The sequence below is a fragment of the Lampris incognitus genome, chromosome 17, assembly GCF_029633865.1.
Source record: "Lampris incognitus isolate fLamInc1 chromosome 17, fLamInc1.hap2, whole genome shotgun sequence".
In the NCBI taxonomy this organism is placed as follows: Eukaryota; Metazoa; Chordata; class Actinopteri; order Lampriformes; family Lampridae; genus Lampris; species Lampris incognitus.
In genome coordinates, this window is record NC_079227.1 from 61,932 (window position 1) to 86,951 (window position 25,020).

Genomic DNA, 25,020 nt, shown 5'->3' on the forward strand with positions numbered 1-25,020 from the left:
CACTCGCTCCTATAAGGTTGACGTAGGAGGAGGAAAATCTCTGACCCATGGCTGTCCTATTGACCTGGAGATATTAAAAAGAAAGTTGCTGTTGTTGAGGCAAAGTTCTATTAGTTGTAGCAGTTCATCTGGTTTGTTCCGGTTGAATACATTTGTGAGTATTTTTAGGCCTAATTGGGTGTTGTGTTTGTGTAGAGGCTGTCAATGTCTGTTGTGAAGAGATGATTGGTTGGGGACTGCCATGGGTCCAATGATTTCTATAAAGTGGCATGTATCTCCAATGTAACTGGAGAGGGGACCCAAAAAGTGGTCAATGTATTGTGAGATGTGATAGGTGGTGCTGTTGCAATCCGAGACAAATCGGTCTTACGGGAAGGACCTCAAAAGGGGATAGTCCAGGTTTGGTTCCTTGTGTATTTTGGGAAGTAGGTAAAAATAACGGGGTCGTGGATTGTCCGGTGCGAATAGGTAGTCTTTGTTTAGCTGTGATGTACTTTTTGTTGTGCAAGGTTTGAATAATGGTCCTCAGCTTGCTTTGGGGTTGAATTGAGTAGTCTAGTAGTTTATAGTATGTGTTGTTATGGAGTTGTCTATTGGCTTCCATGACATATTGGTGGCGATCCATAACTATTTTAGAGCCTTTATCTGCTGGTTTGATATTGGGGTTGTGGGTAAGTTCGGATAGGGCCCTGCGCTCAGCCCCCGACAGGTTGTCCGAGACGTCTGCTGGGGGCCATGATCGTGGAGGGCTCCTACCTTATTGCCGCAGATGGTTGTTTTGCTGGGGGGGGGGGGGGGTCTGATCTCGGCTGTCCGGGAGTGGATGGATGATTTTCCCGAGGCCGGTCCCCAGTTCGGCACTGGCTTGTTGCCGCAGGTGGTTGTTTTTTGCTGGGTGGTTCCGATCTCGGCTGTCCAGGAATGGATGAAAGGTTTTCCCGGGGCCGATCCTCCGTTCGGCGCTGGCTATTCGGGCAGCTGTGGAGAGGAGCAGATCCTGATGTTTTGCGGTCTTGCTTCCTCAGGGGATACCGAGAACAGCCAACATCTGGCATGACTGTTGGGGGAGGGAGGATTAGTCCCTCCCCCAAGAGTCAATCATCCTATCGTCATGATGTGTTCTAATTGGGTGTGCACTTAATTTTTGGAGGGAAACTAGTTTTAGAAATCTGATTGGATTATTCTGGGTGGTGTGTGTAGATCCATATGATGTCTGGAGGCTACTGCTATAGATGCGAATGTGTAGCTCACCTGGTTGGGCCGGGCACTCCCGACCCGGGGGTGCCAGTTCAAATCCCGATGGATGAGTCAAAACTGTCCATGGGGTCAGGGCTTTTTTTTTTTGCAGGTTGCGATTGAAATCGCAGATTTAGATCAGTGGCACAGGCTGGGTTAGGTTTTGGGTAAATTGGGGTTATAATTTATATTTATTTAGCACTGGCTTACTGATCTGAGGGATGGTATGATGAGAAGGCTACAGTCCCTCCTGCCAGGGAGGAGGGTTCAATCCCCAGACAGAGTACAAGGGCAGAGGAAGGAGCAGTCTAATAGGGTTAGATTAAAAGAGAAGCTAAACAGATCCCTGGACGAGAAGGCCACCCTGGGTTAAAATAAGTTTTTAAGTTAAATCCTAAGGTAAAATCTAGAAGCTGGAGGAGAAGTGCTAAATGTTTAATTAGAAGTGCCAAGATAAAAAAAAGTGCTATTAAAGGACACACCAGCATAGTTAAAATAATTAAGAGTAAAAGCCATAAATAACTAAAAAAAAATAATGTCCTCATTCATCCAGGTCACGGTTATCCAAAGGAGTTGGATCAAGTGCAACTGGACTTGGTATATACATATATATCCGTGAAGACGTTTCGCCTCTCATCCAAGGGGCTTCAGTTCGTGCCTTTCTGACTAGACCAAGCTAGTCTGACTGGCTGGTGATGAGACTCCGTATTTATCCTCTAGGAGTCATTGTCAGAGCAATTGATATGCGTGGCTCTTTGCGATCCGATGTTTACCAACGCCCGTCGCTAACAGAGCCATAGATAGAGTGGCTCTTTTGTGTACCGATGTTTTGCCACGCTCGTCGTTAGAGCCATTGATATGCTCGAAAGGATTAAAAAAACCGCTGTCAAACTGGATAACCAAACCAACATCACATTAGCAGGAGGGTGATCAGACAGCAGTTCATCTGAGTTCAGTCAGAGACAGAAAGTGGAGGCAGGAATAACATTAACGATACTAGGTAAGCAAGCTGACTAAAGTTAGTTAGCATTAGCTAGCTAACAACTGACCGTTAGTTTGAAAAAAAAAGTTTTCATGCCAAAATAAATACTGGGTTGTTGTAGTTACAGCTCAAATAACGTTACCATTTGTTGGTGATAAACAGCCTAACTGAATGCAGCCAGGACTGAGGAGGAAATAGCAGGTTAAGTTAGCTAACGCTAGCTAGAGCCTACATTAGCTTTAGGTGTAACAGTTAGCTAAATTTAATGCTCTGCTGATGGAACAAGCCAGTGGTTACTAGCTAACTAGTTCAAATTGTAACATGACGACATACGGTTGCATTGTGTGTTTTTAGAGTTGATAATTTGCTTCATTTGTCAATATCACCAGCAAGGAACAGAGCAGAGAGGGGGCTGATGATGCCAGCATTGGCAGTGACAGAGTGGAGATGAGGCTGGCAGGTAGGCTTAAGTTACCTAAAAAGCTGATGAAGATTTAATATGCTATGATACATGTAAAGTATCAGATGTCAGGTTAACTTACATTTGAGCAAGATGCTAACTCACATAATCAATTATAGGGAGGGGGCAGGTCAGACAGGCCAACACTAGTCACCTGGGACAACGGGGGCGATTAGGAAAAACTTGCCAGCAAATGAGGGACAGAGACAAGCTGCCACCATTGAGACTCGTGAAGGAGAAGCTGGCAGGTAGGTTTAGCTAAAGCTTCTCAAAGGGTTGTTAATATGCAATACATGTGTAAAGCATCAGATGTTAGGTTTATTTACATTTGAGCAAGTTGCAAATTCACAATTGAATATAGAGAGGGAACAGAGCGCATAGAGGCAGCAAGCAAGCAGACAGACACTTTCCCCTCCCCTCCATGACAACGGGGCAATCAGTGAAGCCTTACCCGACCCCTCAGAATGGCCTTCGCCCGGTCAAGTTAGTGACTCATTCTGTGAAATGATGACCGAGAACAGTCCGGTTAAAGGCCCTGATGATCCATTTCCCAGGGCAGAGAAAAGCAAGAGGCAATTTTCTAAAGCCTACTGTAATCTACTACCGACAGGGCCGGAGCTCCGCATAGGCCAACAAGGCTCAGGGCCCGAAATTATGGGGAAAATACATTTTAAAATTACTATATTAGTAGCATTCTAACAAACAATTCCTATGACACTTACACATCTAATAAATATATGTATATCAGGAATAATTATGCCATAAAAAAAACGCAATTTAAACTAGTATCCTTCAATTTAAGAACCCCATCTCCCAGAACACCATGCCAGATTTTATTTAACACAAGTTATACAGGGATTTTTGAGATCACCGACAGCTAGATGAGGCACAGTCAAGAGGTTTTTGATTTAAAAAAAAAAAAGATAACGTTTTATTAAACGACATATCGTTCAGCAGCATTTGAACACAGCAAAGCATCTGAGATATTTCACACTTCTTTTCCCAAGCTGTGTCCCTCTGGTGGATGTATTAAATCAAGAGTGCAGCACTCAGTAGCCCATTGTTGCCTCACACAAGCAATGTAACGGGCATTATGTGGTATCAACTGTAGCCTATTGAATACTCAATACTTTAGCCTATAATTAATTATGTTATTGCACTCTGTGCATGCTCCGTCCGTGTTCACCCGCTGTCTGTTATATCACATTTACTTTTCATGTTGGTGGGGCCCAAAACGGAGGCAAGGCCTAATGCCCATTAACATGATCCAGCCCTGACTACTAAACAGGGAATGAGTTGACTGCGACTGGCTAATGTACTCTAATAAAACAAAGTTTGTTGCTTTGCGTGCAAAGTTTTTGGAGGATCCAAACAAAACGATAGTCGCTTAGTTGGTGGGTGTAGCAACATCTGTCAGAAGTGTTAAACAAAACCCAATCATAGACGCTTACCTTGCGTGGAAGGAATTGCTAGAATCTCGGTTACGACTGGGAAAATGTATCGACAGTCAACTTCAAAATGCCATCACAGCGGAGGAGGCATGTTGGAAAGCTATATTGACCAGAGTGTTCGACTGCATTCTTTTTCTTGCAGAGAAATTTGGCATTAAGAGGCAAGAATACTGAACTAGGAAACCCCAGAAATTGAAATTTCCTTTGACTGATTGAACTTTTAGCTCAATATGACCCTATGTTGGCTGAACACGTCTATAAAATTGTGACATCAAAGGGTGCTGCTGTGTCATATTTGAGTTGGTGCACGCAAAATTAGTTTTTACAGCCCATTTCTGACCGTTATTGATAAGATTTGTGAACAAATAAGAGCAGCTAACTATTACGCTGTTTAATTTGACTGCACTCTTGACATTTCAAAACAGGAACAAGCTTCTATAATAATCACAAGTCAATATAAACCAAAGAGGCAAAAGTAGGAGTCATTTGTTGAATTCAGGACCGTTAAGTAACTATGCCATCCATTTATCATCTCATGTTACGCGCACACATACACTTTGCTATCCAATACATGTTTCTCGCAGCTGGGGAACAGTTAAAGGAGGGGGGCACATCTTTTTTAGGACCTTGGTTTGGTCCCAAGCACAGAAAACAGACGGAAACCAGGCTTCAAACAATAATCCAGTCTGACTTGACAAACTAAAAATAATCTAGTCTTTATGACTTGAGACCCTAACTCAGGAACAAACAATAATCAAGTCTTTAGGACTTGAGACAGTAACAAACAATCCAGTCTATGATTTGAAAAACCAAATAATCCAGTTTTTACAACTTGAGACACTAAACCAGGAACAAAATAATCCAGTCTTTATGACTTGGGACACCAACTCAGGAACAAACAATAATTCAGTCTTTATGACTTGACAAACCAAACAATAATCCTGTCTTTACAACTTGAAAAACTAAACCAGGAACAGATAATCCAAACTAAGCCAGGAACAAACAAAAATCCAATCTTTATGATTTGAGAAACTAAATCGGACGCTGGTTTTTATTAAAATTTGTAGGTCCTGAGTTGGATTATTTGTTTGAGCACCATTTGAGGATGTGCAGTGAGGGCAGCTTGTTGCTGGTGGGTATATTGTAAAATATCACAGCAACAGAGACTAACTTTTCATGGTAGCCAAGCTAACAATGGCAATGACATTTCTGATGGGAAGTAGCAAGCTTCTCGGAGTGAAAGATTGAGATAAAGTTAACAGATGGCTCTTTCTATATGTTGCAGTTGAGGTAGGTTTTGGGTTTACCTGCTCGGGCAAATAATCCATAGTTCTCACGTGATGTCACATTCATATTCAAACACCCACCTGGCGGGCAAAACATTTCCCAAACTGCAGCATTATTGACCCATCCAGAATGAAAAAAATGCATACAACTGTCTAGTTTTGTGAGCTTTCATCTGGGCAGCAGTATAAGGAGAGGGATTCTCCACAAGATATATGTAAACCTCGCCAAATTGGAGCTCTGGCAGGGACTGTCATTTTTAGAGCCTGAAATACTGCAGTGGGTGCTGTATATGGATTGCAAGTGCCCAAAACTGGAAGTCTGTTAATACATTTGTTTTTCTTCTTTCGTAAGGCAATCCAAACAGTTGCTTGGAACAGCTGGAAAATTGACAGGTCTGTGCTGCTGCTCTACAGTTTCCACTGTTGGCCGCCATGCTGGAACTTTGTTTTGCCCGCATCAGTCACGTGACTGAAAACTGAATAATACCACAGCAAGAGTAACTCTTCACAGTAGCCAAGCTAACTACAACAATTGCATTTCTGATGGAAAGTACAGAGCTTCTCAAAATGAAGGTTTTGGAAAGAATTAACGGATGGCTCTTTTTGCAAGTTTTGGTTAGGGTAAAGGATTTATCTACTCAGGCAGGAAAGACCACAGAAATTACCATGGCAACCGAGATTAGCTCTTCATGGTAGCCAAGCTATCCTTGGCAAAGGCATTTCTGATGGAAAGTACCGAGCTTCTCGTAGTGACAGTTATGGATAAAATTAAGACGGCTCTTTCAACAAGTTTGGGTAGGGTAAAGGTTTTACCTGCTCAGGCTGAATGCCAGAGCCAACGCATTTCAACCGAGTGCCTTCGCCAGTGCCCACGTGCTGGCTTAGAGATACCCCCAGGTTTAGGGATATAGATGAGTTTGATGGGTAAAGTATAGGGTCAATTTGGATGTTTATTCTTTAGAATTGATCTCCTGGCGTCTTGTATCATGATTAGTTTATCCTGTTTTTAACTTGGAAAGTTGTTGGAGCAATGAAAGTTTTTTTTGGGTGAATTTAACTTGTCTGCAATTTAATTATTTAAGGTTAGGATTTAGATAAAATTGATGAATTTCTGCATTTTTTTTTTTAGCACTCAGAACATGTTCCTGCCCTTGATGCTCCCATGAAAAGGAATACTGAACAGTCACCAAAAGAACAGAGCATGTGATTAAACCACTTCTCTGTAGCATCACACAGGAAGAACCCCAGCTCATCATCGTGGGTGGCGGGACTCGCGCTTGAAACATCGAGATAAGAACTAAAGAAATTATCCCCAAAATTAAGATTAGGCTTGGCTAAATTTAACAGGTGGCTCTATTTTTCGGTTAGGGTTTTAATCTGCTCTGGCAGACAATCCTACAGAGAATGCCACAGCAATAGAGACTAACTCTTTGTGGTAGCCAAGCTAACTACAGCAATGGTATTTCTGATGGAAAGTACAGAGCTTCTCAGAGTAACAGTTTTGCATAAAATTGACAGTGCTTTCTACATGTTTCGGTTGAGGTACGGTAAGGGTTTTATCTGCTCAGTCAGACAATCCCACATTAAGAAAAACCACAACAGAGAATAACTCTTAGCAGTAGCCAAGCTATCCATGCCAATGTCATTTCTGATGGAAAGTACTGAGCTTTTCCGGGTGAACGCTTTGGATAAAATTAACAGATGGCTCAATCTATGTTTCGGTTGGGATAGGGTAAGGGTTTTACCTGCCCAGGTAGAAGATCCTACAAAGAATACCACTGTAACAGAATAACTTCTCAATAGACAAGCCAACCACGGCAATGGCATTTCAGATGGAAAGTACAGAGAGTTTCAGAGTAAAACGTTTGGATAAAATTAAGGGTTGGCTCTTTCTACATCTTTTGGTTAGGGTGGGATTACGGTAAGTGTTTTACCTGTTCAGGCAAACAATCCCACAGCAACAGAGACCAACTCTTCGCAGTAGCCAAACTAACCACGACAATAGCATTTCTGATGGAAAGTACCAAGCTTCTAGGAGTGATAGTTTCAGACAACCCCACAGAGAGTACCACAGCAACAGAGACCAACTCTTCATGGTAGCAAAGCTAACCTCAGCAATAGCATTTCTGATGGCAAGTACCAAGCTTCTCAGATTGATAATTTAGAAGGGCTAGTTTGTCTTGGGTAGAGAGTAAACAGGATGGTGTGTTGATCAGAACACAGGAATGAAGAGATGTGAATTTCGTTTGTCTTAACTGTATTGAAATCCAGCATAAATTATAGCGAGTTCTGCAGCAACAAAAAGGGAATTGCCATTAGACACTAGCATTGCAACATTACAGGATACGAGTTAGGCTACCAATAAACATAATAAAGGTATGTCCATACATTCAGTGGTTGTGAGTTATTCAACATAATAGCTTTACAATATCAGAAACGGCGGGCTCAAGGTACATACATTTAAAGTAGGCCTATTACTATCATATACGATACAATGGCGACATCTGCTGGAGAGATCAAGAACAAAATGGAGTCCACACTGGATGATCAAACTAACACGACAGCATAAACTGCACGTTAGTCTATAACAGCTCATAAGGCATCACCTTTGCTAATTTAGCACTTAAATCAAGGAATTATGACAGACTAACACGGAATACATCTTCTCACATTTTAGAACCTACGGGTGTGCAGTGAGCTAGCAACTACTACATAGTCTAGCTAAACATAACGAGGCAACTCAGTCTGAAACACTGTCAGTGACTCAAGAACAAACTGGATCACAACAAAGGACAAATGAGGATAACTTCACTATACATGGAGTATTGCAGGGGAAAACTACATGTAGTGTGCACTTATAACATGAACACAGTCTCAACGTGCACTAGGCAAGGCGTCTAGTTTCAAACTAAACATAGGCTGCGTCACTCACAACCAGGGAATCTGGCCAGAGTCAGGCACCTATAAATGTCACTTTGTTTTTACAGATAGTTTTGGAAAAAATTAACGCATGCTCTTTGTACATGTTTCGGTTGGGATAGGGTAAGGATTTTACCTGTTCAGGCAGAAAATACCACTTCGAGAATAACTTTGCAATACACAAGCTACCAGAGTAAAACTTGGATACAATTAAGGGTTGGCTTTTTCTACACCTTTTGGTTAGGGTTACAGTAAGGGTTTTATCTGCTCAGGCAATCAATCCCACAGTGACCAACTCTTCATGGTAGCCAAGCTAACCACAGCATTAGCATTTCTGAAGGAAAGAGCAGAGTTTCTTCGAGTGAAAGGTTTTGATAAAATTAACAGGAGTTTCTTTCTACGTATTTCGGTTAGCAAAAGCTTTATCTGCTCAGGCAAACAATCGCACAGAGAATACCACAGCAACAGCGATTAACTCGTCGCCGTAGCCAAGCTAACCACGGCAATACCATTTCTGATGGAAAGTACTGAGCTTCTCAGAGTAAAAGTTTTGGATAAAATTAACGGATGGCTCCTTCTACACGTTTTGCTTAGGATAGGGTTTTATCAGCTCAGGCAGGCAAGCGCACAGAATATCTCTTCGCAGTAGCCAAGCCAACTATGGCAATGGCATTTCTGATGGAAAGTACCACGCTTCTCTGAGTGATAGTTTTGGATAAACTTAACAGATAGCGCTTTCTACGTCTTTCAGTTTTACCTAATGCAGATAATCCCACAGAAACAAAGGTCTGCCTGAGCAGATAAAACCTGAACCCTACCCCAACCGAAAGATCCAGCCATTAATTTTATGCAAACCTTTCACTCCGAGTAGCTCAGTACTGTCCATCAGATATGCCATTGTTACCTTGGCTTTTGCGAAGAGTTAGTCTCTGTTGCTGTGGTCTGCAATGTGGGATTGTCTGCCTGAGCAGATAAAACTATTTCGCTAACCGTACCCTTGCCTAATCAAAAGATGTAGAAAAACCCATCCATTAATTTTATCCAAACCTTTCACTCTGAAAACCTCGATACTTTCTATCTGAAATGCCATGGTAACTTGGCTACTGCAAAGTTAGTCTCTGTTGCTATGGTATTCTCTGTGGGATCTTCTGCCTGAGCAGTCTAACCTTAAGCGAACAATGTAGAAAGAGCAATCCAATATTTTTATCCAAACCTTTCACTCTGAGAAGCCCGGTACTTTCCATCAAAAATGCCACTGCTGGGGTAAGCTTGGCTACTGCAAAATTAGTCTCTGTTGCTGTGGTATTGTCTGCCTGAGCAGGTAAAACCCTTACCCTCATTTCCTCCATCCACTGCACTGCTAACAATACTGCAAGCATTGCTGCCGTGTATACTGATATTTCCTCATGCATCCTTTTCCGTACTTTAATATGAAATTCTGAAACAATAAATTCTACTTACTGAACTCTGATGCATCTGTGGTAATTATCAAGGTAAGCCTGTATTTTATGCTAATCGTAATTCAAATCCTTACATCCGTTCTTTTCCAATAATGTGAAATCTACTGAGGCATCTGGAAGTATCCAAGGTGGTATTGCTGGCAAAGGCACTGTTGGCCCAATGTTTAAATGATCCTACTTCAAATTCTATTGCGTTCTGTGTCATTGTCCATCCAAAGCTTTGTTACCCTGCTCTCCTTTTCCCAACAAGGGACTGAAGTGTCTAGTGTTGGATGATCCTGACTATGGCCTGTAAGTTAACCCAGTAGCTCAAGGATAACTGTCCTTGTCATTTCTAGTGGCATGTCTCCCATTTCTACCTGTAATGCTGCCGTAGGGCTCGTCTTAAATGCACCTGTGCATCATCTCAAAACCTGATACTGTACCTTATCTAATTTTTTTCCAATGTTTGCTGTTGACCCATACACAACCATAATCTAATACTGACCGAAGTACACCACTATATGGCCTTCAAAGCAGTTCTATCTGCCCCATTCACTTCTAACTAAACACCATTACATTTAGTACCTTCTTACATTTCTCCACTACTTTTTGAATGTATAAGCCATGTAATTCTTTCATCGAACCATATCCTTAAAAACTGAAAGGGTTTCACTTTTTCCAATTCTTGATTACAGAATTTGTTTTATTTCGTTATCAATTCTTTTCCTCGTAAAGAACATCGGTTTCGACTGTCAAAATAGTTTAGTTGCAGCCATAAATGAGACAACTACATCAACAAAATAAGAACAAGTACTTGTACATTTAATAGCCGTCTACTGCATGGGTAGCGAACTGTATGTGGCCATATGAAATAATTCAGTTATCTATACCATGAACAGAAAAGATCGGGCAAATGAAATGTAGGCATGAACAGGCATCAAAAACAAAGCTTATTGATAGAAAACAAGCTTTAGAAAAGAGCTGCAATTGCTCATGTGAGAGGTTTTCACTTAATTATATTCCAAGTCATACCCAACTGGAAGTGAATTAGTAAATTGTGCAAAATGTGTTCAGATGAAGTATGTAGCTTATTGCTAAGGTAGGACTACATGACAGGCTAAATCTGGCATATTTATGATTTTATTAATATGCACTCCCAAAGAAATAAAGTATAAAATAAAAACTAAAGAGTACTACAACTACTTACATTTCTTGGTGACTGATTGTTGATATCTGTGACAGTCTGTCACAAAGAGGTGGCCTGTGTTTGGATCTGGGTCTTTAGGCTCTCTCGGTCTCCATCCAAGTTCTTCTTTAAGAGAATCTACCATATATTTTGCTGCCTGTTTTGACAAGACCTAATCGCAAGGAACAAGACAAGGCTTACATTAATGAAAGTATATGTCAATGCATGAATTATTTTGCTATCCATGCATCAATTATCCAAGCTGCTTATCCTGCTCTCAGGGTCGTGGGGATGCTGGAGCCTATAAATTAGATATGTACATTGGCATTTTTATAGTCTTTCCCTTTTGTACAAGGTAACCATACAATCATAAAACCAAAACGCTAAATAACTGCACAATTGCAGCTCAACACTCGAACATTTATTCACACAGACAGCAGTTTTTATTACCCTTCTTGTGGGCTGTCCCTTCTGCGAGGGTGTCGAGTCCATCAATTCCAGGGCCTGCAATTTAAATACAGCCATCTTTATACAGGAGCATTAGCAATTTGCTAGTCCAGGTAGGCTGACACTCGGATGGAAACATTGCACCAAGAAAACCTCATCGGCTACATTTCAGCACACAGATGCAGTCTGCGTTTCTGGACAATAGAGGGCACTCCATCCTCCCCAATACTCACAGCAGAATGCAAGTTTTCCTTGCTTCCCTGCCATTTATATTAGCGAGCTCTCAGTATCAGGTTGGATGAAATATAAAGCCCTGAAACTATAAAAATGTTTCAGGTAGTGAGTGCTGCTCAGTGCTTGCTAGGTCAAGTTAAAAAAAAAAAAAAGTTAGCCAGTTTATTAGACATCCGACGCCACAATGTGCTCTTGTGCAATCACAAAACTTCCACCTCAATCAAGGTGGAGCCAGACAGGTATCTGGGGTGGAACTGGCCACCCCAGATGCCATCCTAAAACTTCATTCGCTATCACTTGCAGTTTGACATCTCATTTCACATCGTCTTGAAAGAAGCATTTGACATCCGACAGCGCCTTTTTCAAAATAAAGGATGAGAAAATATTTCCACAGCTCACGAGTTACACAAGTGACTGACAACTATGGCAGACCTACGGCGAAAGCACCATATTGAAGTACGTTTTAAGCGACATGTCTGAAAGTTCTCATTCATCCAGGTCATCCAAAGGAGTTGCACTTGATTTCAACTCCTTTGGGTAAGTTAAGGTTTAGCATCGAGTTTAGGTTTCCTGAACAACTTTTACAAAAGTTGAGTGGCTGTATAGCTGCATACTGGCCATTTGACTCCATAACAGACAATCAGCTGAGAGCTCGGTTTCCAGTTTAGCCGAACATTATGTTTACATCTGTGCTAGTAATACACACAGTGAACTGTTGTAAGTTACAGTAGACAAGTGTTAAGCTAATGTGGGGTAATTAATACAACTCAAAGTGTTCAGCAAGTTCACAATCTGAAATCCATCAACTCAGATTTTCATTCTTAAACTCAAAACGAACAATTTTTATCTGTTAACATTACCACAATTTGCCATCGTAATTGTAGCTACTTACTTGAGAAATTATGTTTTTTGAATAAAAAACCTTGCAATAATTGCAGGGAACATTGTTTAAGTTTGTAACCTTGGTGGGCACCAAAATTATCAGCAACCTACCAAGTCTCTTAAACAAGACAATCAAGTAACATCAACATACAATCAAACATCAATACCATCATTTAACTTACAATAATATGCAATTGTACATTCCTAGTACCAAGTTTACTACTTTTCAGTTACAATGTCCTTATTAACCCATATTTCAAGATCTTTTACAGGACTCCAGTTGAGTATAAAGGTTCAGTTTCCCTCCCCTTAGAGATTGAGGTAAATAACTTCCATAGTGTGTTAATTTATATTCTATCGTTTACAAAACAAGTATTCTATAGTTACATGCACACTATATATAAATAAAATGTATTGTTCATTACAGACTGTATACCCGTTTCACTGTTCAACATATCCTGACTTGAAAATATCTTAGAAGGTTGGTACTATTGCATTAAGGAGGTACATTAAACATGCCAACATTTACCAATCATAAACAATTCTTAAAATCAGTATACTTATCTTTTGAGAATAGCATATAAACTCTTGAGAACAACAACATGTCTATTTAAAAAGGACCGTGTTTACTTGATCTGATACACCGTGTTCTTACTGCATTAACACCATACTATGCCTGCACTCTGATGAGGTCATACTAAGGTCCGGAGTGGTTCAAAGAATTAGAAAGGCTACGTTCATCGACCTATTACTACACGCAGTCACATTAATCCATTACGTGTCTAATCTATTGTCAATCACATTAATGTATTCCATTTATTGTTAATCCCCATTAGTCTAAAGATGACAAGCTGATTCACTAGCTGCCGACATGTTAAGATTAAGTCGCCATTCTACTAGCACGCGGTGTCCCACGTTGTGCTGACTGTAAGCTAGGCTAGCTACTGCAGTGTTTTATTGTAGTCCAAGCTAGAACCTCAAATGAATGACAAATCGTCTTCGAATAATTAAGCTATCAGCGATCTAGCACCGATTATAATAAGACAGAGGCTTCTATCATGTTTGCTGCATATTGACATCTCGTCTTTTTCGAATACAACATTTACGTGACTCGTTCCGTCAGCGATCGCCATTTTACTGCTGTTGCTAGTCTAACGTCGTCATGCTAAACTACGGTCCAACGCGACATTTCCTTCCTTAATGATTACCGTTACTATTCACTCGAGTGTACAACGTCATTACATTTATTAGACTGATAATCATGATCAACCTACCTGTAGGAAGCCAGAACAAAATATCAGAGCGCTGAACCTTTCTATCGTGGTCTCAGCACTCACATGACGAAGCTTCTAGAATCACTGCGCCCTCTGTTGGCCAAGCGTACGTTGATCATAGTGACCAGTAATAATGCAAGGACACACATGTAGATCATAGTTACCAGTAATATGAATTTCTGTACTTTGACAAGCATGTGTTGTGTTCTGTACATTTACAAAAAAATAAAGTGGGGGGCATCCGTTTACATTAACCAAGTGCCAAATCAGCAGTTGCAGCAACAATATGGCTTGCAGAGAGGTGGATTTTTTTTTTTTTTTTTTTTAAATCAAGATACTTGCAAATCAGACACTTTATCACCAAAGATACCACATTAAGAACCATGAATGCCACCTCACCATCTCTCTCAACTCCACTGAGGGAGATGGTGAGGCAGCATTGGACAGGTATGTCAGCAGTGCCTCTGGCTGGTTGACTGTCAGGGTCGCTGCATCTCCAGCCTGGACTTTGCAAACATTTAACACCTTTGACCACTACAGTTCCAGTCTAATCTGGGCCTAGATAGCTGCAGAAAACCAAATAACACTATTGTCTGTATCTAGCTACACCATGAGTCATATATTTGAACATTTCACTTGCCTCACAACAAGACCCAACTGTTTGGGGACAGAAATGCACATCTGTTGTCTCAGCCATTATGCCCCAGGCTGGAGACTTGGACACCTGTCACCAATTGGCGGTCGAGCATCTTGCTGATTAGCTTCCAGCATCTCTACATGGTTTAGCACCCTCATACCTAACTGACTGCTCATCCAATTATGTTCCGAGCCGCTCTTAGCTCCTCTGGTGCTGGCCTGCTCAATGTCCCTAGAATGAACTATAAAAAAAGTACAGCAAAGCAGCATTTTGTTTTTATGCACCGACCGCTTGGAATAGACTCCCAACAAATGAGAAGCAACGGCCATAGATAGTTTTAAGAATCAGCTCAAGACCCATTTTTTATGCAATTCCATTTTACCCTTTTTTTTTTAATCTTGTACTTTAAGCTGCATTTTATGTATGAAAGATGCTATACAAATAAAGTTTATTATCTATGATGTGCCTGCTGGTATTAGAGCCCGCTTTAAAGTCAATTGTAATCATCTCTTAATAGCTTTTCGAAAACATTGTCATGAGAGCTATTGAAATTTAAATATTGACAACTTACGATAGTATTATCTCTTCTGAAACATCCCCATCCTAATTTTAATTTTTTTAATATCTCATTCATATGGGGGAATAAGTCTAGCCGAATCAGAAAAAGTCTCCAAAGACCAATGCGATCAGGAGGCCTGGTTTTGCCCAATTTCCTTTATGATTGGGCATGTAATATTCAGAAAATAATTCACTGGTTTGAAGACAAACCAATTGCAGGAAAGGCAGACTGGGTATGATCAGAGTTCTCATCATGCCAACACCATTTGGGCTCAGTGGTTGGTGCAGCCTTGAACCTTCTTAGCAATAACATGAGTTCAAAACATAATAGTCAACCACTCAAGAATATGGACTCCGTTTAGAAGGCATTTTGGGCTGCAAGGAACTTCTATTCTCTGCCTGATTAAGTCTAACCATTCCCTCCCATACGGACACTGCATTTACTTTATGGTTTAACAAAGGGATTAGATCAATCCATAAGACATTTGCATTTTTTCCTCAATTATCCAAAGTCTATGACTTATCTGAGAACCACTTATTTCGTTATTTACAGATCAGGAGTTTTGTACAAGACATTTATCTTGTTTCCATACAAAAAAAAAAAAAAACACAGGTCGACCATTTCCTGGAATTGACTTAGACCATAGAGGTTTGACATCCCAGATTTATGAGTTCATTAACATCAACCAACATTCCATAGAAAATTTAAAACTGGCCTGGAATAACTTTAACAGAAGACCAATGGGACTCCATTTTAAATTTGATAAACACATTGTCTACATCTGTACAACTTTGTTGTATTAAGCCATGTTTAGCAGAGTACATTTTACTAATGCTAGATTTGCAAGGATTTATCCAGACATTGAGCCTTTATGCCCTCGATGTAGAGGCCAGCCGGCAGATTTAATGCACAAGTTTTGGCTGTGTCCGAATCTCTCCACCTTTTGGATAAGAATTTTCGGTAACACCTATGAAGCTTGCATCTATAATGCCTCGACCCCTATGTGACTAGAGTGCACTCGTGCCAACATAGAAGCAGAGTAATGACTTTCACCTTTGACTACCGAGCTCCTCCTTAAATGCCAGTATTCCCTTGCTGCAAGTGGAGCTTCATCCGTTTTCCAGCCAGCCGCGCAGAGTCAGATTTCAGTGTGGGGTGCTCATCATTGTCCGCATCTGTACGAGTCGCCCGTCTGACATTGTGGTAGTCAGCCTGGCTGATGAGCTCCACATCCAGCGTGATGTTGCACATGGACCCTGCATGTGCGTTTGACACTGGCTCTGCCCAGGGCATCCAAAAAGTTGTCAGGTAGCTGCTGGGCTCAAGCTGGCATTGAAGGAAGGCATCCCTGACGTCCACGAAAGTGAAAACCCTCACCTTAGGAAGCCTGTAGAGTACATCCTCTTGCGTGGGCATGAAGTCATGTGATCACCTCAGCGCCTGGCATCAATGCACGTCCGCAGTTTGTCAGGTCGCTTAACAATCACCATATTGCTAATCCAGTCTGTTGGCTCTTTAACTGGAGTAATACGGCAAGCAAAATAACAGATTAGACCCAAAAAACCAATAGCACAGGTTTCACCCTCAAGTAGTATCGACTATACACGCAACAGCTCTCTGGCTGCCAACAGTGGCCCAATGGCACGGCGTCTCTCTCCAGGTTATATACCCAGCTGATGGACTAAAGTGACCTGTGCTCAACCAGCAGCTCCACAGGAGGGAGGGCATTACACATACACCACACGGCAATGGGGCCGTAACAGTCCCAATGCATTAGTTTGAATAAACGTCACTTTCGGCGCTGCCGCCGTCCTTGAATTGTCCACGGAATGAACTCCTGCCCCCGGCTCTTGGGTTTGATGCACACCTGCGAAATGGTCAGCCGTGCCCCAGGCTCTGTACACCTTACGATACACCCCCCCCCCCATCTGTTGGATTTACATTAAAATATATATGTACATCGGCTGCACAGTTTAATTTCTAAAAATTATGTTCAATATATTAAATTCTTATTTGTTTAACAAACTACTTTAATTGAAAGCATTTTTCATGTTAAGGTTTTGTTTGTCGTTTCTCTGTCTCGAGACCATGTAAATAATTGCGATGAAGGCATCATTCAACTTGTGTTGGTTTTAATGACTCACCGTTGTCCACCGCTTCTTGCATGACCAGCGCCAAGTTTTCATCCAGAAATTGAATGAGCTCTGCGTATATGCCTCGGCACTTCTCTCCTCGTCTTCTGCCAGTTCCGCGTCCTCATCGTCGGCTGGCTCAGTTAAAACGGGGTCCTTTAGCCCTTGCAGCCGAAGTATTAGTCTCTCCGCTCATACCTATTTTCACCTCCGTCCAAAACTAGCCGAGACCAGCGGCTACTCGACTCGCCTGCTCATGACATGGTGCTAGCTAGCATATCATGCTAACTCCTAGCATAGCACGCCAACTCAGACACGCAGCTGTACGACGCGACTTTTTCTCGGTGGCAAATCGCTGGTTAACTCTGGGGCCGCAAGCAGTTAGCAGAGTTGGATTACACAGCGGTTCAGGCGTGTATACTGACCTAGTCTAGACCGAAAAACCCCCTCCGAGTGGGGCGTCAGTCTCGTCCGGAACACGAGTGAAGAGACGGCAATTCCGCTGCACAAGTTTCCGCTGTTCGAAGGGGGCGGGGCGTCCAAACAAAACTTTATTGGCCCTTAACGACGGACATTTTTAGCTTTTACATCCATCAAAAAAAAAAAAACTTTACATGACTGAACGAGACGTAACAAATGCATCATGTCATACATACGAAATGCATTCTTGTAAATCGTACAACCCCCATCTCTCCCCTTTTTTCAGTGTACACTGGGCAGTCCCCTTTTCCTTGCCCATGCGAAGCGCCGCAGCATCTACACGCAGAACGGCCATCTGCAGCCCTAACATCTGGTCTCTTGCTCGTGTATGACGGGGGAATTTCTCTTGAATGGCTGCCTGACTGTTGCACTGACGCCGCCGTCTATGCGTGGTCTCTCTTGATCAGTAGACCTGAGCCTCCTGTCAGCTCCGCGACACGGCAGGTCTCCACCGCAGCCTTCAGCGTCAAATCTTTCTTCCTCAACAAATGTCTGCGTGCGCCCTCATTTGCAGTGCCAAGAACAACTTTGTCCCTGATCAGTTCATCTCTCAGCGCCCCATAACCACATGTAGCAGCCTTCTCCCCAAAGCGAGTAACAAAACTGTTTACGGACTCATCGTCCTCCTGTTTGCAGCAGCCAAAGATGTATCGTTCAGAAATCATATTCTCGGTGGGTTTGAAGTATGCCTCCAGAATCTTTCTGCTCCTCCTCAGTTAATTCCAGATCCTTCCTGTATACATGCCTACCTACATTCAGGGCCCATCAGACTCCTCAGAGTAGCCGCTTGGACCTCCGCCGGTTTCTCATGCAGTCCCGTTGCTAAATTGTAATCCTCAACATCTGCCCTGAAGATGTCCCAGTTAACACTTTAGTCTCCGCTAAACGTGCTTGGAGCGAGACGAGGAATCACGTTCCCTGCTGCCATGACTTAGTTCTGGTATACTCGCCAACTTTAAGACACGGAACTGGTAAGCTAATAGTCACGTCCCCTTGGAGAAAAAGGTAAGCGTCGCCATCATTCACTCACTTCTGACACCATGTTTCGATGTTAAATGACGAGACGAGTCGTGAGCGCTGACACTATCTGGCTCGGAACACAACTTCCGGGGCATAACGCCCCTACAGCAATACACAGCCAGCAAAGCAGCGCCACCTCCACTCCAACAGGTGGCAGCAACGTGCCATCCAAGACGGCGCATACCCCAGAGGAAAAGAGCGGAGAAAATGTGGCTCTCAAAATTTGACAAAACATATCCTAGAGGCCTAAATTGGAGGTAGACTTGTCTCAGTGGGGGACAATGATGTAACCGGTTATTTTCTTGCCCGGTGCGGGATTCGATACGGGTGTACTGCACCACTAACCGCTCGGCTAAAGGGTCAGACCCGTTAGGTAGGGACTAATGTGTCTTAGTAGTTTACAATGATGACCTCTGCAACAAGACTGTCACTGCCCCCCCCCCCCCAAGGATCGAGTCCCCCTTCCCCCAAACCTTAACCCTTGGGGAATAATTCTACTTCAAATGGAATATACGATTACGGGCTGGACTTTCAGTTTTCTTGCCATAAAACTGACACGCACTAATAAAAAAAAGAACACCATTCCAGGCATACAATTATAAATTGTTTACCAAATCAAAACCCTCCATTCATATGCGATTATTTGCACAATAATTCCCTTTAATGGTGGCGATGAAACAATTAAGACCACTAATCCGGGGGGGGGGGCGACCATTTTTTCCTAAAATGAATCCGTAAAGTTCCCGCCCTCAGGCGCTAGGATTGGCCAGATCTGCCTGTCAGTCAAGGCCGATGCGAACGTGCAACAACCCTAACCCTTGCCACGTTTGCTAGCTAACCGTTAGTCATTAGCCACGTTTGCAACCAAGCTAACTGCGCCAACTTAACTGCGTGTAGGGTAAGCGAATATTTTTTTCTTAAGCTGAATCCGGAAAATTGACTAACAGGCAGATCTGGCCAATCCTAGCGCCTCAGGGCGGGAACTTTCCGGATTCATCCTAGGAATAAAAAAAGGCATGGGGGGCACATCCACCGGAAAGTTGACGCACTAAAAGCGCGCATCAGATTTGACAGCTGAGCATATAAGGACGGAACCAAGCGGGACGGGAGTGGAATCTGATGCGGATACTGGGAACAGAAGGGCGTAATATCACCAGGAAGGCACTACCTTTTTAAGTGACAAGGTTGATGGGTAGAATTTAATAGGGTAAAATTACATGTTACACACTCTTGTAGAGTGGGTGGCGGTATGCACCTTCAAGTTGTTTGAGATCCGCCAGAAGAAGGCGGAACCAAGATTTCGTCTCATTCCGACTGACCGTCACAGAGAGCACCACTTGTTCCTGAGGAGTTAAGCTATTATCCTGGTTAACGGTTAGCTTTATTGTCAAATGTTTAATTAAGTTAACTCCGTATTCTCAGTTCACATTATCTTTATTTACATCCGACTGGTTAATCATAAAAACGTTCCAATTTCATCTTCACGAGCCTTAGCGGGGAGCGGCCGTTCGTGAAAAGTCGAACCGGCCTCATCCATCCATGCATGATCCAACCCGCTTGTCCTGCTGTCAGGGTTGCGGGGATGATGGAACCTATCCCAGCAGTCATTGAGCGGCAGCCGTGGAGACACACCGGACAGGCCGCCAGTCTATCACAGGGCCCTAACCAGCCTCACGTCACAAGAAATTTCGCGGCCAACCCGGAAACGAACTCCAGGCCCCGACACCACTGAAATGTTTTTTTCCACGACCACAGAAGACCCGGGTGCATCTCTCGGGGATGGTGGTAGAGTGCAATAGTTGCAGGTATTGGTATATGTAACGACCACCGGCTTGCGAGTCTACTCATGATCACTACATATACACCCCTACTGCACAAGCAATAAAACAGCAAGTCAAATGGTTTGTTGTACAGCACTAAGTGCATTACGTGTAAGAAATAATCATTAACGTTAGGCATTTAGCAGAAAAACATGAAAACTCACCAGGGTCACGCGGCGACGTAGCGTCCGAGTTACACGTCGCTTCTAGCATTGCGGTCGCTGGTCCTAGCTTGCAAAGCAGTACGAACCGGGTCCGAGTCTGCGGAGTCCATATTGTGGCCACTTCGCAGGCTCACAATGACGAAGGACCCAAAAAGGAGACTGACACAGGTAGTAAAAGTTCCAAAAAGGTTTAACCGGGCATAAAGGTCGGTACACGGCAACCAGTCAGCTCACGCAGAGGCGTCACGTTTACGCAACGGTAAAGAGGAACTGCAGCATGAGGGAGAAACGCATGGCTTAAATACACACATGGAGACAATGACAAACAGGTGCAACACATTAGGGCGGGGCCGGTAATCACACAGGAGGGAAACTTGACAGGAAGTGGCATCTGAAAACGACAGACAAACATGAATACCAAAATAAAACAGGAAACACTGGGAAAGATGAGAATGTAGAGGAGCTCAAGCAGGAGTCGTGACAACTTTCTCTTTCGGCTACACAACGTGCACCATTTATTCCTTCCACCATTACAACAACAAAAAAAAACCCGCGCAGCGGAAGTGTGTCACTGTAAACCCGAACCGAGGAAACAGCAGCTGTAAACTAACGTTCCTACTAGCTCAACAAGAGGAATTATGTAGCCCCATAACCACTACAAGAAACGCATAAAACATGAGCTAGGATGTGGAGCGGGTCATGACAGTCTGACATGTTTCTTTGGATGTGTTGTGACAGTTGCAGACCACAATGATCATATAATGCTTGATAACTTTGGATTTGTAATGCGATGCTTTAAAATAGGTGATGTACCAGTGGTGTGAGAGCAAATGCCCTTGTTATGTCTCGCATGTCGACGTCTGCACTTCCGCTAACTCCTGCGCAGCGTTATGGTCATGTGTTACGCTAACTTCCGCTAACTCCTGCGCCGCGTTATGGTCATGTGTTACGTTAACTTCCGCTAACTCCTGCGCCGCGTTATGGTCATGTGTTATGTTAACTTCCGCTAACTCCTGCGCAGCGTTATGGTCATGTGTTACGCTAAACCCCGCTAACTCCTGCGCCGCGTTATGGTCACGTGTTACGCTAACTTCCGCTAACTCCTGCGCCGCGTTATGGTCACGTGTTACGTTAACTTCCGCTAACTCCTGCGCCGCGTTATGGTCACGTGTTACGTTAACTTCCGCTAACTCCTGCGCCACGTTATGGGCACGTGTTATGTTAACTTCCGCTAACTCCTGCGCCGCGTTATGGTCATGTGTGCGTGTTTTATTTCATTGATGAGGTGCATTTGTGTTTTGGATTCATTGAGCGAGTAGGTGTGTGTGTGTAGTTTCAGTGAGCGAGTAGGTGTGTGTGTAGTTTCAGTGAGCGAGTAGGTGTGTGTGTGTGTGTGTGTGTGTGTGTGTGTGTGTAGTTTCAGTGAGCGAGTAGGTGTGTGTGTGGTGTCAGTCACAGTCGGAAGCTGTCCATACAGAGTTACTGTGCCAGAGAAGCCACTGGGTGTGTTTTAGAGGGAGATGGAAAGCCAGACCCAAAGGTCGCCAGCTCGGCTTGACCCTCATCACCACGGGCAAAAAGACCCTTCCCAGTCCTTCTGACCTCCGTATGTCTTTTTTACTTTATTTTATTTTATTTAACCTTTATTTAACCAGGAGAAACCCGTTGAGATTACAAACCTCTTTTTCAAGGGAGACCTGGCCAAGATAGGCAGCAGCAATTAGAAGGCACAGTTACAAAATCACACGATTACAAAACTACACATTTGAAAACACACAGAGCAGGCCATCCCACCCGAGCATACAACTCACAGTGATGTGTCAATGATTTGCAATTGGTAATAAATCTCAAAAGAAGAATGGTAGGCAGTCTCTAACGCGTGGAAACATTGAGCAGAAGCATTCATATGCAAAAGATCTCCATAATCCAACACAGATAGAAAGGTGGCAGCAACAAGTCGCTTTTTTGCATTTAAAGAAAAACACAACTTATTTCGAAAATAAAAACCCAGTGTCAGCCTCAGCTTTTTCACAAGATTCTCTACATGTAGCTTGAAAGTGAGGGAGTCATCAATCAACACACCCAGGTTTCAGCTGAAATAATGAGTGCTGGACAGCTACAAAGGCTTTCTGCAGGGATTCAATGGCCTGAACAAGAGTAGATCCACAGCAATAGATAACCGTATCATCAGCATAAAAATGCAAATTAGCATCTGACACATGTAGACCCAAATCATTGATGCAAATAATGAATAAAAGGGGACCTAATACAGAGCCCTGCGGCACCCCCTTGTGGACAGTAACAAAATCAGAACACAGACCCTCATGTTTAGGGCACAGCCTCATGTCTACCCACAATACCCTTTGCTAACCCCCACCCACTGTCTTAGAGGGACCGTCTCTGGCCCGCATGGTGAATATCTATCCTGCAAGTAGGTCACTACACACGCCCCCCAGAATTCACCATGACAAGAAGAAAAAAAAAATCAACGTGGCGCGGGACGAATAATGTGGCCAAAACGGCTTCTCTTGACGGGTGTAGGGGCAGGGGGGTGTCCACGCCGAGGGGGCTGGGCCAGTTGAACTGGCCTGTCCAAGTCCAGGTGAGCCAGCTTGAGGCGGTCCACTGAAACACAATCCTGTTTACCACCGACATCCACAACAAAGTTCTTAGCCCCCGCTGCCAGGGCACAGAAGGAGCCATCGTAGGGGGGCCGCAGGTGGGTACGGTGGGCGTCATGCCGGATGAAGATGGACCCAGCCGACTGCAGGTCCTTGGGGATGTAAGACTGAGGGAGGCCGTGCCACGAAGTTGGGACTGGAGTGAAAACACTGGCAGCGTCCTGGAACACAGCCCGTTGGCAGGCAGCAGACCAGGATGCCGCGCCTTCTGGGAGAAATTCCCCTGGGACCAGCAGTGGCTGGCCGTAAACCAGCTCGGCCGACAAGGACTGGAGGTCTTCCTTAGGGGCAGTCCGCAGGCCAAGCATGACCCATGGGAGCCGGTCGACCCAGCTACTGTCTGTGAGGCTGGCCCGAAGAGTGGCCTTCATAGAACGATGAAACCGCTCACATAAACCGTTGTCCTGCGTGTTTTGTACGCTGTGGTGCAGTGCAACTTCACCCCTAGGCTTTCAGCGACTGTAGTCCACAGCTCAGAAGTGAGGTCAGATGGTATGCCAAACCGGGCTACCCAGGACCCGATGAACGCCCGGGCCACCTCAGCCAACGTGGTGGTTGACAACGGAATAGCCTCTGGCCACCTAGTGGTCCTGTCGACCATGGTAAGGAGATGCGTGAAATCAAATCAGAATCAAATCAAATCAGTTTTATTTGGATAGCCCAATATCACAAATTACAAATTTGCCTCAGTGGGCTTAACAGCAACACAACATCCTGTCCTTAGAGCCTCATCGGGTAAGGAACAACTCCCTAAAAAAAACCCTCTAACACGGAGAAAAAATAGGAAGAAACCTCAGGGAGAGCAACAGAGGAGTGATCTCTCTCCCAAGACGGACAGCGTGCAATAGATGTTGTGTTCATGCAATTTACATAATACAACACTGAAAGAGGATGACAGAATTATAATGGACTTATAAAATTTATGAAGAATATGATGCACAAGATGCCAAGCAGTGTCCAGACGCCATCGGAACAGTCCAGGACCCAAGCCACGCGACCAGCATCATCATATTAAAAAAAAAAATTATGTGAGGAGAGGAATGGCAAGCTGCATCCAAGTGATGACCACCATCACCACGGAGACCTGGGAGGAGAACCGACTGCAAGTGCACACAATTGAGACTCACATGACACCATTCAAATACAGAAAAAAGAAAGGAGAAGACAGCATTCAGAGAGAGAGAGAAGACATGTGAGATAAGAGAACAGTTTGCAATAGTCATTAGTCATTATCAATTAAGTCATCAACTAGTCATAATCTATACTCTATAATCTTGTCGGCAGAACAGTGGTTGGTAAATTCATTGAGACAGAAAACCAACCCGCCATGCAATACAGGTTGTGAAGCGCTCAACTTAAATGCAACTAATTGTAAACTAAGGCAAAAAGATGAGTTTTAAATTCGGATTTAAAGGAGTCAACAGACTCTGATTGTCTGATGGCAGCAGGCAGGTTATTCCACAACAATGGAGCCCAATAGGAAAAGGCCCTGCCACCAGCTGACTTCATTTTAACTTTGGGTACACACAGCTTTGTCTCCAAACCGTCCAACCTGAGCTGTCCCTCTAAAATACTCGTTCCTAATCCTGTCCTTCTTCATCACTCCCAATGCAAATCTTATCTTCATCTCTGCCACCTCCAGCTCCACTTCCTGTCTTTTTGTCAGTGCTACTGTCTCCAAACCATACAACATAGCTGATCTCACTACCATCTTGTAAACCTTCCCTT

General features: G+C 43.4%; 1 long non-coding RNA gene and 1 pseudogene across 1 annotated transcript in view; one reads left to right on the forward strand and one right to left on the reverse strand.

Moving 5' to 3' along the window:
• The window catches only part of LOC130127092 (uncharacterized), a 58,239-nt gene that overhangs the window by 10,718 nt on the left and 22,501 nt on the right, over nt 1–25,020 (forward strand). The gene's annotated exons all lie outside the window — the stretch shown is intronic.
• On the reverse strand, nt 6,543–6,742 carry LOC130128109 (small nucleolar RNA U3; annotated as a pseudogene).